The 15,777-nt window shown below is 38.2% G+C and overlaps 1 long non-coding RNA gene across 1 annotated transcript in view; it reads left to right on the top strand.

The window, feature by feature from the left end:
• LOC122491298 overlaps nucleotides 1–14,408 on the top strand; it is a 65,681-nt gene extending 51,273 nt beyond the window's left edge. Inside the window, exons 2-3 of the long non-coding RNA XR_006299328.1 lie at nucleotides 7,939–8,002; nucleotides 14,257–14,408. This is a non-coding gene — a long non-coding RNA (uncharacterized LOC122491298). The remainder of the gene's footprint in view (nucleotides 1–7,938; nucleotides 8,003–14,256) is intronic.
• Nucleotides 14,409–15,777: the final 1,369 nt, after the last annotated feature.

Here is a 15,777-nt window from a genome sequence, read left to right as displayed (position 1 = left end):
TTTTTTAATGCCTGTCTCCTCACCATACTGAGTTCCATAATAGCAGAGACCATGACTATGATAGTCATAGTTAATACCTCCTGCACCTAGCACAGTGCCTGGCTCATGAAAATCACTAAATAAGTAGTTCTTCAATGAATTGAATAACTTACATGAGATCACACGGTAGCAAGTAGTGGAGCCATAATTGGAATCTAGGTATGTGCCTGATTCCAAAGGCCATGTTTAAAACACATACACACACACAGTGCTCCAAAAGCCATGATTGATGCAATTGTGCAATGTGTATGCAAATCGATGTATGGTCTCATACACACCTGATTTGTCTTTGTCAATCAAGGCTAGCATAATATATTTTTGTGGTTGTTCTATCTTGTGACATGACTTTAAATGCATTGATGCTTAAGAGATGTAAGCACTAGAGGCCATTATGAGACCTTGTAGATATGGTTCTAACTTGTGTTTTTTCCTAACAGGGAACTACTGATCATTTATCATTCTACCACCTGCCTCCTCTTATCACATTTTCACAATCTAGAGTGTGAAAAGAAATCTAGGCATCATAAGACATAATAACTCCCAGTACAGTTTCTCTTTCAAAGAATTGAATGGCAATTCCCTGCCATAGCAAGAGAAGATTTAAAGATACAGATGTGTGCAAACTCTTTGGGAAGCTGTTACGTGACCTCTAAGGTTTGTGTGCTATTGTACTCTCAGAACGATCAGTGAGAGAACCATAAGAGGACAACAACAGGTGGCCATGCCCTGGGCTCCCTACTGCAAAGTAGGGTGCCCTAGAAGGAGAGCTCTCTGTGTGGTTTCTGAATGGCCCAATCATCAGACAGAGAAAGCAGAGTCATTTTTTAAAATTAGCTTTTATTCTCAAGTTGTCAAAGATAACTCATTTATTTATTCACATGTTTATTCATGATGATTACCAGGCATCATTTACTAAATCACAAGTAATCTCCACTCTAAATTACACTTGCATGCCAATTTAATGTTTCTCTTTTTGGTTATAAATTTAATATAACTTAGAATATTTGGAAAGTACTGGACAAAAGGTAAAGATTATTTTTAAAAACCTCCAAATTCATGAATAAACACAATTTTTGTATGTATTTGGGTTTAAGGACATATGCATTTCAATGTTTGTGTACATTCCTACCATAACTTATGAAAAAAGAACTGGGGCTATCCTCTTCTATAGAACAAAGAAGGAAATTTTAGGATATAAGGCAAAAAGTTTCACATGCGTTTTATCCCATGTGAAGTGCGATGTTCAGTCTCCACGCAGAAATCACCTGGACTCTCCCAGTCTTTCACTGAATGGGTAGAATTTTCATCGGTGGAGTGGTGCTTTTCCCCAAAGCTGGCTCTGTCCGCTTGGTGGTGGAGGACAGGTCAGAGGGGTCTTGCTTACCCTTGTTACCCTTGAACATCATTGGGACTACCAGGCTAGTGTCCAGTAAGAAGTGGGGCTGTTACAATTCTGTTACTTTCCCCAGGATCAAGATTGTGAGCCCATTGACGAAATCAAGTTATAAAATTCACTTCTGCGGTTATTTTGCAGTCACAAGATTCTCTATTATTCATTCAAAGATTATTATCTTTGAATATACTTACCAAACAGAACAAACAAGAAGGATTTGCAAACAAAGGGGAATTTAAGCAAGGGGTATGAAGATGCAACTCATTTTCTTAGAGCAAGGATGTAGCTTGTATTTCCAAAAGTCTATAATTTCTTTGTCGGGGCGCCTGGGTGGCTCAGTCGGTTGAGCGTCCGACTTCGGCTCAGGTCATCATCTCACGGTCTGTGAGTTCGAGCCCCGCGTCGGGCTCTGTGCGGACAGTTCAGAGCCCGGAGCCTGTTTCGGATTCTATGTCTCCCTCTCTCTCTGACCCTCCCCCGTTGATGCTCTGTCTCTCTCTGTCTCAAAAAAATAAATAAAAGTTAAAAAAATATTAAAAAAATTTCTTTGTCAGAGTTTGCTTATGACAAAGTCCTCTTTCTTTTACCTTGATAAAATAAAGACACAAGAAATTCCCAGAATAATTTTTAAAGTACATTTTATCAAATTTAATTCTTATGACATAGCTAAGATTACATATATTATCTGCTTGGACTGTCATAATAAACTACCACAGACAGTGTGGCTTCAATAACTGAAATTAATTTTCTCACAGTTCTGGAGTCTAGAATTGCAAAATTCAGGTGTTGACAAGGTTCCTTTATTCAGAGGCCTTTTTCCTTGGCTTATGGATGGCTTTGTTCATTCTGTGTCTTCACCTGGTCTTTCCTCTGTACATGTCTGTGTTATAATCTCTTCTTATATAGGAATAGTAGTTTAGGGTTCACCCTAATGCCCTCACTTTAACTTAATTACCCCTTTAAAGAACCTACCTCCAAATACAGTCACATATGACTTCAACACATGATTTTTGGGGAGGGAACACAATTCAGCCCATAACACATAGGTAGTGAATTAAGAGTATGGGGTTTAAGTCTGGGGTGGCTCAGTGGGTTAAGCATCTGACTTCAGGTCAGGTCATGATCTCATAGCTCTTGACTTCGAGCCTGCGTCAGGGTCTGTGCTGACAGCTCAGAGCCTGGAGCTGGCTTCGAATTCTGTGTGTCTCTCTCTGCCCCTCCCTCGCTCCTCTCTCTCTCTTTCTTTCTCTTTCTCTCTCTCTCTCAAAAACAAACAAAAAACCAAAGAAACAAAGAGTCTGGGGCTTAAACAATGGGTTTTCTGACTCCCAAGTCCAGAATTTTCTGGACCATACCCTCTGTATCATTAATTCTCTTCTCTACTAACTTTATTCCATCTAATTAGTCAGCTCTACTTCCCACCATCCCAAGGTGCTGCTTCTTGCTAGTAAGATTTTGAACAAATTAAAGTCCTTCTCTTCAGAAGATGGAGTGGGTTAGCTGAGAGGAAAAGAGGCATCAGTCAGCAAATGAAATACTTGAAATACAGTTGAAGGAGGTTGTACAATTATTATCTGAAGAAAAAACATTTATTGAATGAATGTGAGTTATTTGCAAATAATTACTACATTAATTGGAAGTATTCTCAATGAGTGGGAACTAGTTTAAGGAGAAAAGAATAACAAGTCCCCAGGTCTACCTAGTCATTGTTTTATTTGTTCTTCAGTATAACCCTGCTAGGTGAACAGAGTTCTTTATTTTTATCATTATAAAGAATAAGGAGTTGAAGCTCAAAGAGTTTGTGTAACTTGCCCAAGTGGTAGAACTAGGACTCCAACCCACTTCTTTTGATTCCAGGTGCAGTGATCTTTTGCTTGTACTAGCTGCCTCCCTATTCAGCGTACCCACAGGATGCTGTGTGAAGTTCTGGTAGGTAATCTGTAGATTCGCCACAGGATATGCTCTCAAAGAACCTCCTTTGTGAAAGATCAGACTATCATACTCCTCACTGTACCCCTCTGCCCCACCCCTGAAGCCCATGGGCACACAGATAGATATGCATACCCACACGCAGAAAGTCCTATTTCATGGAAATAAATTTTCTAAAAGTGGACCTTACCTAGAGGGGGGTGGGCAACTACCTGACACACAGTATGACTGAGAAGTTCACAAGCTCACACCTGCCCTCAGATGTTTCTACCAGTCTGCCAAGATGCCACACTTATTCTTCTTAACTGATTCTAACACTTCATCCAGAAGGAGAGCTAGAATTAGTTGTTGTTGTTTTTTTTTAAGTGGCTCAACTGTCACTGTCTGAGTGTTTGTCACTAGTGAGTTCTGAAATCAATTTTGTGGGTCAAGGCCATCATTTCGAATATGAAGTGCAATAAATAAAATAGAAAAATATCAGAGCGTACTGCATGAAATTAGAGGAAATATTATTTCATGAAATTTTTGTTTCCATGTTTTTCTCCGTTTGTGTGCAAGGTCACATACTGGACCCTTAAGAAAAATGTATTTTGTGATGGATGGCAGTGAAAAAAAGGTTGAGAAACAATCTTTTTTAAAATAGTTTTTTTACTTTTTTAAAAAATGTTAACGTTTATTCATTTTTGAGAGACAGAGTGTGAGCAAGGGAGGGGCAGAGAGACAGGGAGACACAGAATCTGAAGCAGGCTCCAGGCTCTGAGCTGTCAGCACAGAGCCCAGTGAGGGACTTGAACCCACGAACCATGAGATCATGACCTGAGCTGAAGTCAGACGCTTAGCCAACTGAGCCACTCAGGTGCCCCAGCTTTTTATACTTTTTGAATTGAGTATTCTTTTGATAGTTATGGTCTCCTTCCCAAAATAAATGCACACAACTGGAGAGTTCTTCTGGGCTCTTTTCCTCAACACTTCCATATTTAACCTTGAGAAATTTAGAGTTAAGAGCCTATCCTGAAAAGGATGAGAAAACAGGGTGTTCAAGCCATACCACACCAGCTCCACCAAGATTAAGTTCTAAAGAGGGAGAAGGACAATAAACAGCCTAACGAATGAGGTGATTTCAGATCAGGTTAAGTGTTGTAAAGAAATTGGGGGGATGAGATAGAAGCAACTGGAGAGGAGATGGGATAGATTAAGGAAGGAAGTTTGTTTTGGCTTGGGCATCAGAGAATGTGTCTCTTTTATCACTGGTCATGCTTCCCATGCTACATTGCACCTATCAGAGTATTTTACAATATTTCATAGCATTCCATGAATATTTATTGATTGTGATTTTATTTAACTTTTTTTCAGGATAGATGGAAAAAATGTCATGTCTGAAAGTATAGATTCTGGCATCAGACTGCCCGAACTTGAATTCTTGCTCTGCCCTTTTACTAGCAATGTGACTGTGAGTGAGTTACTTAATCTCATTAAGCTTCAGTTTCTTCAGGCTTATTTCTAAAATGGGGCAAATAGTATTACCTACATGATTAGACTATTATGAGGATTAAATAGGTTAACAAATGTAAAGAGCATGCATATTACATTTTCTGATACCCACCCCAGTCCTTAGTGGCTTTGGAAAACAACCATTTTAAGATCTCTCACAATTTGTGGGTCAGGAGCCTGGGCAGCTCTCAGTAGGGCAGTTTTTCTACCTTATTCTCCCATTTTATCAACTGAAGTCACTCGGTGGTTTTTAGCTGGCAGATGAGCTATTCAGGGAAGGTAGAGAGGTTTCAAGTGGCTTCGTTCACATGTCCGGCATGTGGTAGGAATGACCGGAAGGGTGGAACAGTAGACCAGCGCTCCTTCATGTGACCTATTCAGTAGGTTTTCTCAGAATAATCTTTTTTTTTTTTTTTTTTTTTTAGAAGCTCAGGGCTCCCAGAGAGAGCGTTCTAAGAAAGGGGAAACAGTAGCTGATGGCTTCTTAGGGGCTGGGTCCAGAAACTAACAGAGAGATACTTTTGCCATATTCAACTGGTCTAAATCATCACAGAACCAACCCAGATTCAAGAAGGAATTATAGACCCCACCTTTCCATGGGAGAAACATTAAAGAATTTGTAGCCATCTTTAACCGGCCAGGAAAGTACTAGATAAATATTTAATCTATAGTTTTTATATTCTGCTGTATCTTTCAAAAATTCTGGTTTTGTGTTTATTTCAGATTGTCAGAGAAAAATCAGACTTTACCTTTGCTTTTTCTTTACTTTTTTTTTTTTTAAACCTTTTCATACTTCTTAAAATAGCCCTCATCAATAGGTGGCAGTTGGAGATTTAAAAATTGGCAGATCCTACACAGGCCATTGAGCTTTAACTGGGGTAATTTCCCTCCCTTGATAGCGGTGATTTTTATGTAAATCGCAAATCATACAAAACTTGGTTTCAGTTTATCCATTGGTAGCCTGTAATTCCACGAATATCACCACATGGTTGTGTGTGTTTTCTCTTCAGAGGGCAGGGACTTAGAGCAGTACGTCAAAATTTATTAGTAAACAATTAAATTTTTCTTGACACAGGTACTACTTGACAGAACCCCAGGCTCTTCTTTTCTTCCCCCAACACCAACTAAATCTTCTAAACTAAAAGGACAGAAATAAAAAGCCATATAAAAAATTGGACAAGATCACATTTAAAAATTTCTTGTAAAAGACCGAGGATTATGTGGCATTAATCTAAACAGACATTTCCTGTAACCACTTACACCCCCTAACAAACCAGCAACTTAATGTGAGTTCTGCATTCTCATCTATTGGTTCGGCTGCCCTACTGAGTATTTGTTTGCTTTGGCCAACTCTGCCTATCCTGCTTTCCCTTTTATTTAATTTTTTTTCCAGATTTAATACTGTCCTGAGGTACACAGATGCTCTTTTTGGTTTGTGAAGCTCAAGGTCAATTTAAAGGCAGGTCCCTGGAGAAGTAAGCATTTGTGACTGGGTCATCTGTTTCCCTGAATCTGTTACAGCTTTTGAGATATATGTAAGGAGGAGCAAACAGATAAGCCAAATTGGTTTTTGAAACGAGGGACACCTACGAATGGAGCACTATTGACCATGAAAATGTAGCATAACAGTATTTATTTGGAGAAAAGATCCATTTCATCATTTTATCCTCTAACTTGAAAACAAAATGTGTATATCCTGCTCTTCTTTTAAAAAATTCATCAAAATGTAAGCCATTCATGCCCCCACCCACCAGCCTCAGTTCTGTCTTTTAAATAAATTCTGTTTTGAAGTCATTATTTTTTCCAAGTTTCCCAGCATTACCACTCCCCCCTCCCAAAACTGTTCTAATTTGTGTTACAACACTACTCCATAAGGGATATTTGCTAGCGAGAGTATTGATTCAGTAATGGAGTTGCAGTTCAATTGTGGTGACAAGGAGCCTGCTTTTTTTGTTCTTTAAGGATCATCAAGATATTTAGACTCCAGGGTATAAAATTTCTTACATGAAATCACCTGATTTTACCTGCGCCATTTCTTTTTACGCTTAGGCAATACACTTGCCTTAGCGGGTTGCTCAAAGTTCACACATCTGTGCCTTTGAATAGCTTTCAAAAAGAAGGCTGTCATTCCCTCTTTGGAAAAGAAAAATTGCCTTCTAACAAGTGGGAAGTTTGATATTCCTCGGAGACCACCAGGCTTCTCATGCGTGACTTTATTCCCATTATCATACTGGGACTCTTACAGACTTTACCTAAAGCACAGCGTGGTGGAAGGAGACTAATCAGCAGCCAGGAGGACGGGCTTTGATATTCTCTTCTGCTCTTTGCCAGCTGCTGAAATTGGACTTGTGCTTAACCTTTTAGGCGTCCTCTTCCTCTGCCATTTAAGGCAAGAATGAAGAACTGTGTGATCTTACGGGTCTCTTTCAGTTCAAAAGGCAAACGCATAACAAGCTTGAAATATTTAGCTTTGGTATGAATTTAGAATGGACAGTGGCAATTGAAACACTTTAAATCTTTTTCGTTTTGATGTACTTTTTAATGTTGATTTAAATAATCAATTTCTCTCCTCTGAGATTTTTAAACTAAAGCTGGTCCTGTTCTCCTTATTTCTCCTGACAAGATACTCAGAGAAACTTGCATAGGGTGTGAAGATGGAAAATGTTGATCTGATTTCTGAGTTTCAGTCACCTTTGCACTCCAGGCTAGCACTTCCCAGAAAACAGATGTCCACAGTTCTATTTCTTGTAGCAAATGGCTTGGCCACAGGGTTTGTACAATTTCTTTCTCTCTCTCTCTCTCTCTCTTTCTCTCTTTTTCTCAGCGCGGCACCTTCTAAGTTCACATAAACTCTGTGTTAATTATTTTGGCTGTTAGCTGAGAAAGAAGAAAAGCTCACATTTGCTAAATCAATGACGAAGTGGATTCAGAAATGCTCTCTCTACAAAATGCTTTACACTCTGCAGCTAATGCAGACTCTCTCTTTGTTTCAATGTGTTGCTCACAAATATCGATTAATCATTTTTCTTCATTAGCTTACGTCCTCTCAGTAGTATAATGCATTTGACTCTCTTTTTGCCTTCCAGGAGAGTGGGATGCTATAAACCCGAGCTGACACTATCAGCAAAAGGACTCCAGCAGTTTCTAGAGGTGGGGAAAGAGATAATTAATGTTAGTCTCCTCTACTGAAAGATATAAACGTTAGAGGGGAGAGTGGTTTTTTTTTTCATATCCTATAAAAACTTTGTGTTGTATGTGGCTCATAGTGAGAGTGGTAGTGAAATCATCCAGTTCAAGACTTGAATCTTTCTGTTGGTTCCCCACTGTTCCCTAGACAAACTTCAGTGCTTTTTAAAGAAGGACCAGAGGCCAATTCTAAGACATGCACAGCTGGCAGAGAAAGTGTGGAGGCACAGGAGAGAGTCCACATGAGCTCCTTCCCTCTAACTACCTGAGGAATGTGTATTTTCAGGTGCAGAGGAAAGAATTAAGCTGCCTTTCCAGGTCTGAGTTGGTAAGCACTAGTTTTAATAGTCAGAACTCTCTGGTTCCAAGTATGAAAAGGAATTGAGTTAGTTTACATGTAGGAGTTGCTTCCAGGGGTGGGAACTGGGTTTTACAAGGACACGGGGCATTATCTCCCTGTACATCTGTTTCCTCCTCTCATGTTGCACACTGGCTTTTGCTTTTCAGTTAACACTAAGGCGAAGATAGACCCCTCATAGCTCCTAGGATCACACTGTCTTATTTCAAAACAATAACAACGAACAAACCCTACTAAGCTGAGGGTCTTTTAGCCTCCACTCTTACTGTCTCCGCTCATGTCAGATGAGTACTCTTCCTTGAATTAACTGCCGCTAAGGGTTTGATAATGAAACACATCCCTGGCTGCCAGGATGGCCTGCTACCAATTCACCTACCCCACCACTCTGAGTCAGGGAAGCCAGGCAAGTATAATTAGCGGTTACATATTTTACCATCGTTAAAAACCTGAGGTTTTGTAGTCACTCCTATGAAAGTAAAACCCAGTATCTGTTTTCACTTGATCAGCCTTTTATATGCTTGTCAAGAGGGGCTTTTCCAAATAGAAAGTACAGTCCAAAGCTGAGGCCAAGACGCATTTCCGTTACTATTTCTTTGAATTTTAGGTACTATTTATTGACTTCCACTGTGGAAGAAGAGAATTTTGTTCTCTTGGATACCCAGCATCTCCACCTCCCCAACATAGATGCCTAGCTCTCTCACCCCGCACAGCATTCTCACACACTATTTTTCCTATGCCTGCCATATAGTTATATCAGGACTCTGGATAAAACAATAATTACTGTTTTTATTACCGTGAACATGTAAATGTTATTTATGACAGAACTATGTAAAATACTGCGTTAGACAGAATGGGCTAATCTACATCACAATGATGAGCAATGCCAGAACCACAGGGGCTTTTGCTCATACAAAGTCCAGCAAAGGACCAGTGGCTCCCCTGGGCAGTTTTCCCTTAATGCATTGACCTAGCAGTCCAGAATGCTCTCATCTTGTGGCTGTGCCAGCTCAACAGCAACCTCTAATGCAAAAGAGGGAGAATGGAGTGGAAAATCCCCTGGATTTTACTGCTTCAGATCAGAAATGATTTATACTACTCCTACTCACGTTTCATTGGCCCAGATCAGTCATATGGCCTTGTCTAATTGCAAGAATATTGGGATGTGGAATTCTCAAGAAAGAGAAGAGAATGGGATATTTGTGATGTCTAATGCATGTGAGATTGCTTTTTAAAATTTTTTTAAACTTCCTGAAATTCCTATTATACTGGTTTTGTTATTCTGTATGCTTATATATAGGATGTGCCACTTCTGCCTTCTTGACAATATCTCTCTTCTAGCATTTTGACCAGCTCCAAATGGTACTGGTTTTCTGCATATCAGTTCTATAATTGCTTTCCTGGAGTTGTTTTCACCTATCACTTGAGTCGATCCCTAATATTCTTTTTTTTTTTTTTTTTTTGGTTTATGGCCTCATTCTAGTGGAACATGTCTTCCAGTGATTACTTGAGAAAGGGTAAATTAGAGATAAATTGTTAAATAACATGCGTGTCTAAAAATGACTTCATCTTGCTTCCTTTTATTGATAATTTGGCTAAATATGCAAACCTAGTTATGAATAACTTCTTACAATTTTAAGGGCATTGATCTTTTGTTTTCTTGTTTTACTATATCTAGTGCTTCTCTGGGGAAGGATATAAATGATTTTTATTCCAATTTTTTATGTCATCTTTCTTCCTTCTGGAATTCTTGTAGAATCATGTCTTCTTTACTAATATTCTGAAATTTCATGGTGATAGGTAATGTGTGCATCTATCATCCATTCTGTGGGTCACTCAGTGGATCCCTTTAAGTGGAATCTTAGATCTTTCAATTCAGAACATTTTACCTACAACATTTTTAAAAATTTAGTTCTTTTCTTTTTCTCTGTTAGGATTTTGGTATCTCTTTGGTGGATATTGTACATCCTATTCTGGTCCTATAATTTTCTTTTTTTTTTTAATTTTATATTTAATTTTAAAAATATTTTCCTTTAACATTTTTATTAATTTTTAATTTCTATGGCAATATTTAACATTTTTAAGGTTTCTTTCTTGTTCTTTGATTATCTCCTTTGTAGAATTGATGCTTATTTCATGAATGAAATAGTTCATCTTTCTTCTCTGAAACTATTAACAATATTTTTTCCTCTCTCCCAGCATAAATTGTTTCCTATAAGTTACTTTCCAATGTTGGCTTGTTTGCACTTGTCTTTCATATTAGAGACTTTTTTCAGATGTCTGGTGATTTTTGGATGTATGCTTATATATACAGGTTGGGCACTAAAAAATTTACTGGAGTGTTTGTAAACGTATATGCGTGTGTATGTGTGTTTGTGACTTGATGGTAGGCTTTATTTTACAGCATTCTTATTGGGCTTATTCTCATTGGAGATCTTAAGTCAAAATGTTTGGACCTTTTTTCTTGTGACTGGCTCAGATTCTCCAGATAAAAACCTTTTCTTGTTCAGATGGAGAAAGCCTGCTGCCAGCATCCTCAGAGTTAGGAGGGATAAAGAACTGGGGATTTCAGTATGAAGGTATAAACCTTTACTTCGATTCTTTGTTTTTAGTATGGATTACCTTATTTCAGATGTTTTATTTCAGATGCCAGGTGCCAGGCAACTAGAACTCCTTTACCAAATGGTAGGAATAAACAATGGTAAAACTGTGGGACAATCTGACATTATCTACTAAAACTTATGATTTAGAAAATTCACTTCTTGAAATATCCAATAGAAATACATATACAGGCATAGCAAAAGGCATTGAAAAGAATGTTCATATCTGTATTATTTTCAGTCATCTCAAACTGAAACAACTTAAGGTCCATAATCAGAAAAATTTTATAAATATATTGTAAATACTCATTTATTAGTATATACAGCATGTAACTACTATACAGCAATGAAAGTTACAAATGGTTGCTACATACAACAGAGATCAACCTCACAAAAGTTACAATGAACAAAGAAAGTCCAATAGAAAATAATATAGATTGTATGATTCCACTTAGAGAAAGTTTACAAGGAGACAAAATTAATCTATGGCATTAGACGTCAGGACAGTGATTGCCTTGGGGGAGGAGAAGAGGAGTGGATGATTGGATTGAGTACAAAGTGAGACTTCAGGTGGTGTCAGTGTTCTATGTCTTGACTTGAGTGGGTATTTCATGGGTGTGTTCACTGTTTGTTAATTCATCAAGTTGTACATGAACCTGTACGCTTTTCTGAATATACACCATACATCAATTAAAAAGTTTCAAAAGAAACTGACCTGCTTAAAATAAATCCCATTCTGTCCAATATACCTGAACCAACCCAATCTTTAAATTTTTATATTTCTGTAAGAACAGTATTGATGCTCTTTATTTGTATGGGACCCAGCAATTTTCAGAGAACTATAAAGTAAATTATCTCATTTACCTTCAGGGCATCATAATGAAGCATTGAACAGGTAATTTTAGATTTGTTGAAAAAAATAGAATAACTCAGAGAGCTGTCCTTTGTTTGTGGTAAGCAAAGTTCCTTGTTTCCTTCCTTGTGGCAGAGTTGGGACTGGAACCCCAGGCAAGTGACTCTTCACACAGCTTTATTTCACTACACTTACTTGGATCCACAGCCTGTAACCTTGAGACTTTGGACAGATGTTATTCTTATGTTTCATTCCCTAATGAGTCTTCTTGGGTCTAGCTATCCTGAAGAACCAGTGTAGGCAACTTACTAGTGAATTATGAGCTAACTATGCTTTTATTTTTTTAAGTTTATTTATTTATTTTGAGAGACAAAGAGACAGTGCTAGCAGAGGAGGGGCAGAGAGAGGGAGAGAGAGAATACTAAGCAAGGTCCACACCATCAGTGCAGAACCCAATGCTGGGCTTGATTGGATGCTTAACCAGCTGAGCCACTCAGGCACCCTTGAGTCATCTATGTTTTAAAAGGAGCCATCTTAGGAAATTTTCTCACCCACAGGGGAGATGAGACACCATACCATGGCAGTTTGATTACTGGGGTGTGGGGGCTAGGGCAGAAGACAGGGAAATACTTTGTTTTTTGCTATGTTACCATTAGATACAGGGCCTTAGTATCACATTATATAATACCTAATAAATATGCTTATGTGTAGACCCAGGTTTGTTTGAAGAGAACCAATCCTCTACAAATGAGTACATTTATTACCTAGAATTCTAGAAGTTCCCAGACCTCTCTTGTGCTAAAAGCACAAAGTACACATGCGGGGGGGGGGGGGGGAGATATGGAGAGAGGTCAAAGATAGAGGTCTGTTGCTCTAGTCATCCTGCTGCAGGTATCCTTGGATTTTAAAACATCATCCTCCAATTTACATTTAAGTTCAAGTACCTGATAGGAGGTGGTAGTAGGGAGAGCATAGAGAATACCCGTCCTAATTTGGGATGAGGTTGGGAATGCTTAGGAGGTGGGATGAGAGAGTGCAGATAGGAATGAGAAGGGAGGGAGACCACATAATACTTTAAAAGACCTGAGGTTTATACTCCTGTAAATAACTAGGTTTATATTCACGCAAATAAACTAGAGTCTATATTCATAGGAAAAACTCATATAAATATCAGAAGGCAAGGCCCATTGCCTTTTTCTTTCTGTTCCAAGTTCTTCTTTGCTCAAGCTCCAGATTGTTTTTTTGTGTTTTATTTTCCCCTTTAAGGTTTTCCTTGATTCCCACAATCTCTCTTCTTCATGTAGGTGATACATCTCTGCTCTGTCTGGATTTGCTCCGTAATCTTGAGAGAAACCTGAATTTAACCATATTTCTTAACTAGGGATTCTTAAGAGAGGGGTTTAAAGACAACTAGGCAATGATTTAAGATGATTAAAACAAAGAGATGTGTGGTTAGGCACTCATTTGCCTTGTTTATGTTGTTCTGTCCCTCATCGAAAACTGTTTGGGAATCATGGTTTTATAAAAGAAAAGTGAACTAACAGTTTTATAATGCTTTCTAAATTTTTTAAACATGAAAGAGTTTTCAATGGAAATTCAACATGGTTTATAACATTCAGACTAAATGCCCAAGTGGTTCAGTCAGATTAATAACAAAATCAGGAAATAGTCTACAAACTAAGAATGCATCCCACTTTAAAACGGAATCTGAACCAGGGTGCCTGGGTGGCTCAGTTGGTTAGGCATCTGACTTCAGCTCAGGTCATGATCTCACAATTTGTGAGTTCAAGCCCTGCATTGGGCTCTGTGCTGACAGCTCAGAGCCTGGAACCTGCTTTAGGTTCTGTGTCTCCCTCTCTCTCTGCCCCTCTGCTGCTCTTGCTCTATCTTTCTCTTTCTCTCTCTCTCAAAAATAAATAAACATTATTTTTTTTAATAGAATATGAAGCTTATGTTATTTACAGCATGATTTTAACTGCTTTAATGTGGGACATTTTTCCCAATGGAGGCATTTTTACCAATCAGTCTTTGCTGCTCTGAAAGAAGCCATTGTAAATTTTTGGGTAAACAGTATTTCAACAGAGTGCAATGTTTAATCTCAGATATGCATTTGACTCTTAACATTGTCTTTTTAGTCTGATTAAATGTGAATTTTTCATATTTAGTCCTAGGTTATGACATAAAGATGTAACTTCACCTTTTATTCCCTCCCCCCCTTTCAACTCTTCTCCCTTAGTAAGTTACAAGAAAGCAGTTAATTACAATTTGTAAATGGTGATCATAGTGATTCAAAACATGAGACATTCAAAGTCCATATCAAGTATGGAGTTACTGAGATTAGTTGGAAAGTACTCACTGAACTCATTTTTGATTCCATCACAAATCAATTTTATTTTCATATCATCTTTAGAAACTACAACGTGAAGAGGGGGAAAAAGATGGAACCCGTGAGCCATACCTACCTCTACAACCTCTGCCAATGCCTGCAGCTCCAGAATCTTCACTTCCCTGGCTGGGCCCAGGGAAGTTTTGTGCTTAATTTGGGACAACAGAACGGAGGAAAAAAGGTAGGAGAATGAATTTTGTTCTGTTTGGCTTATAAACTGTGTTAGATAGAATCAGTGGGAAAAAATAGACAAGTTATCTTTTAAAAAGTATTTTTATTTCAAAAATAATACATGTTCCCACAGAAAATACTGAAAAAAATTTTAAAGAATTTAAGTATCTCTAAGAATCTCTAAAGGATAAAATATCCAATCCCATGACCTAGAGAACTCCTATTAATGTTTTTTCAACTTTTGTGTAGGTTTTTCTTATATATACAAACATACAGTGTATAATATGTATAGAAGCCGCTTTTAGACAACAGGCTTGAGCAATAGAAACTTAATCAGCGCAAAAGGGCCCAGAGTGACCCCAACCTCATGACTGAATACAAACAGGCCCATTAAGCGGCCCATCTCAAAATATCCATAAACCCTAGCTGACCAATGGACTATTACAACCAGGCAGGAAAAATTCCATATGTCCCCATACCTTCTCACCCCCCCTTTAAATACAGCCCTCACCCACTGCCTCTTTGCAGACTTCTCCTTTGCTGTCTTGCCTGCTGCTCCCTTGCAGTATATTCAGTGTATTTAATATACTTATATCTCCTTTGTCCTGCCTATGTCGCTGGCTTCCAGCTGATGGGGTTGCCCCACATTTAGGGGCCCCCATCCAGTCAGGAGAAACACCACAATGTATGTGTGTGTTTCATATATATATGCCCATATGCACACATATTTACATTTATACAGCTGTGCATTTTATTTTATAATTTTAATAAGCTAGTAATAAATGATACATTCCAATGCTATTATATATAATACTCTGTCCCCAAAAGCAAACAAATAAGCTAACCATTTCTCCATTGCATATTTTAGGTTTTACCCATTCACTATGTGTTGATTCTCTACTCAGTGTTAAGGATACAATTTTTGCTCTGGAGAGCAATCAAATTAACAGAGAGTGTAAACACACAATTTCCTGAGAGTGATAAATGCTGTAGTAGAAGAATGCCCAGAATTATATGGGAGCACACACATCAGGCTATTGAATCATAGTGAGGATATCTGGGACATTCTTTCAGAAAATGTTAGTATCTGAGCTAAGTCTTGAAGGCTGATGAAGAATTTCAGTAAAAGGAGCAGTCCTAGATATGGGGAGCAAGGGGGTGTGAACCAGTTTGAAAGGTTTGAGAGCAAAGCACATTGAAAAATTAAAAGCAATCTCCTATCACAAGAGGATAGGGTAATGAGGTAGGAGTGGTGGAGTGATGAATGATGAAGCTGGAGAATTAGGTAGAAGCAGATAATTAAAAATCAGTGCAAATGTTTAAATTCCTTTTAGATAAAGTACTTGAGAACCAGGGAAGGATTTTCAGCTGGGG

Source organism: Prionailurus bengalensis, chromosome C2, assembly GCF_016509475.1.
Source record: "Prionailurus bengalensis isolate Pbe53 chromosome C2, Fcat_Pben_1.1_paternal_pri, whole genome shotgun sequence".
NCBI lineage: Eukaryota > Metazoa > Chordata > Mammalia > Carnivora > Felidae > Prionailurus > Prionailurus bengalensis.
The sequence above is the reverse complement of the archived record's forward strand: the minus strand, read 5'-3'. Positions and strand labels throughout refer to the sequence as shown.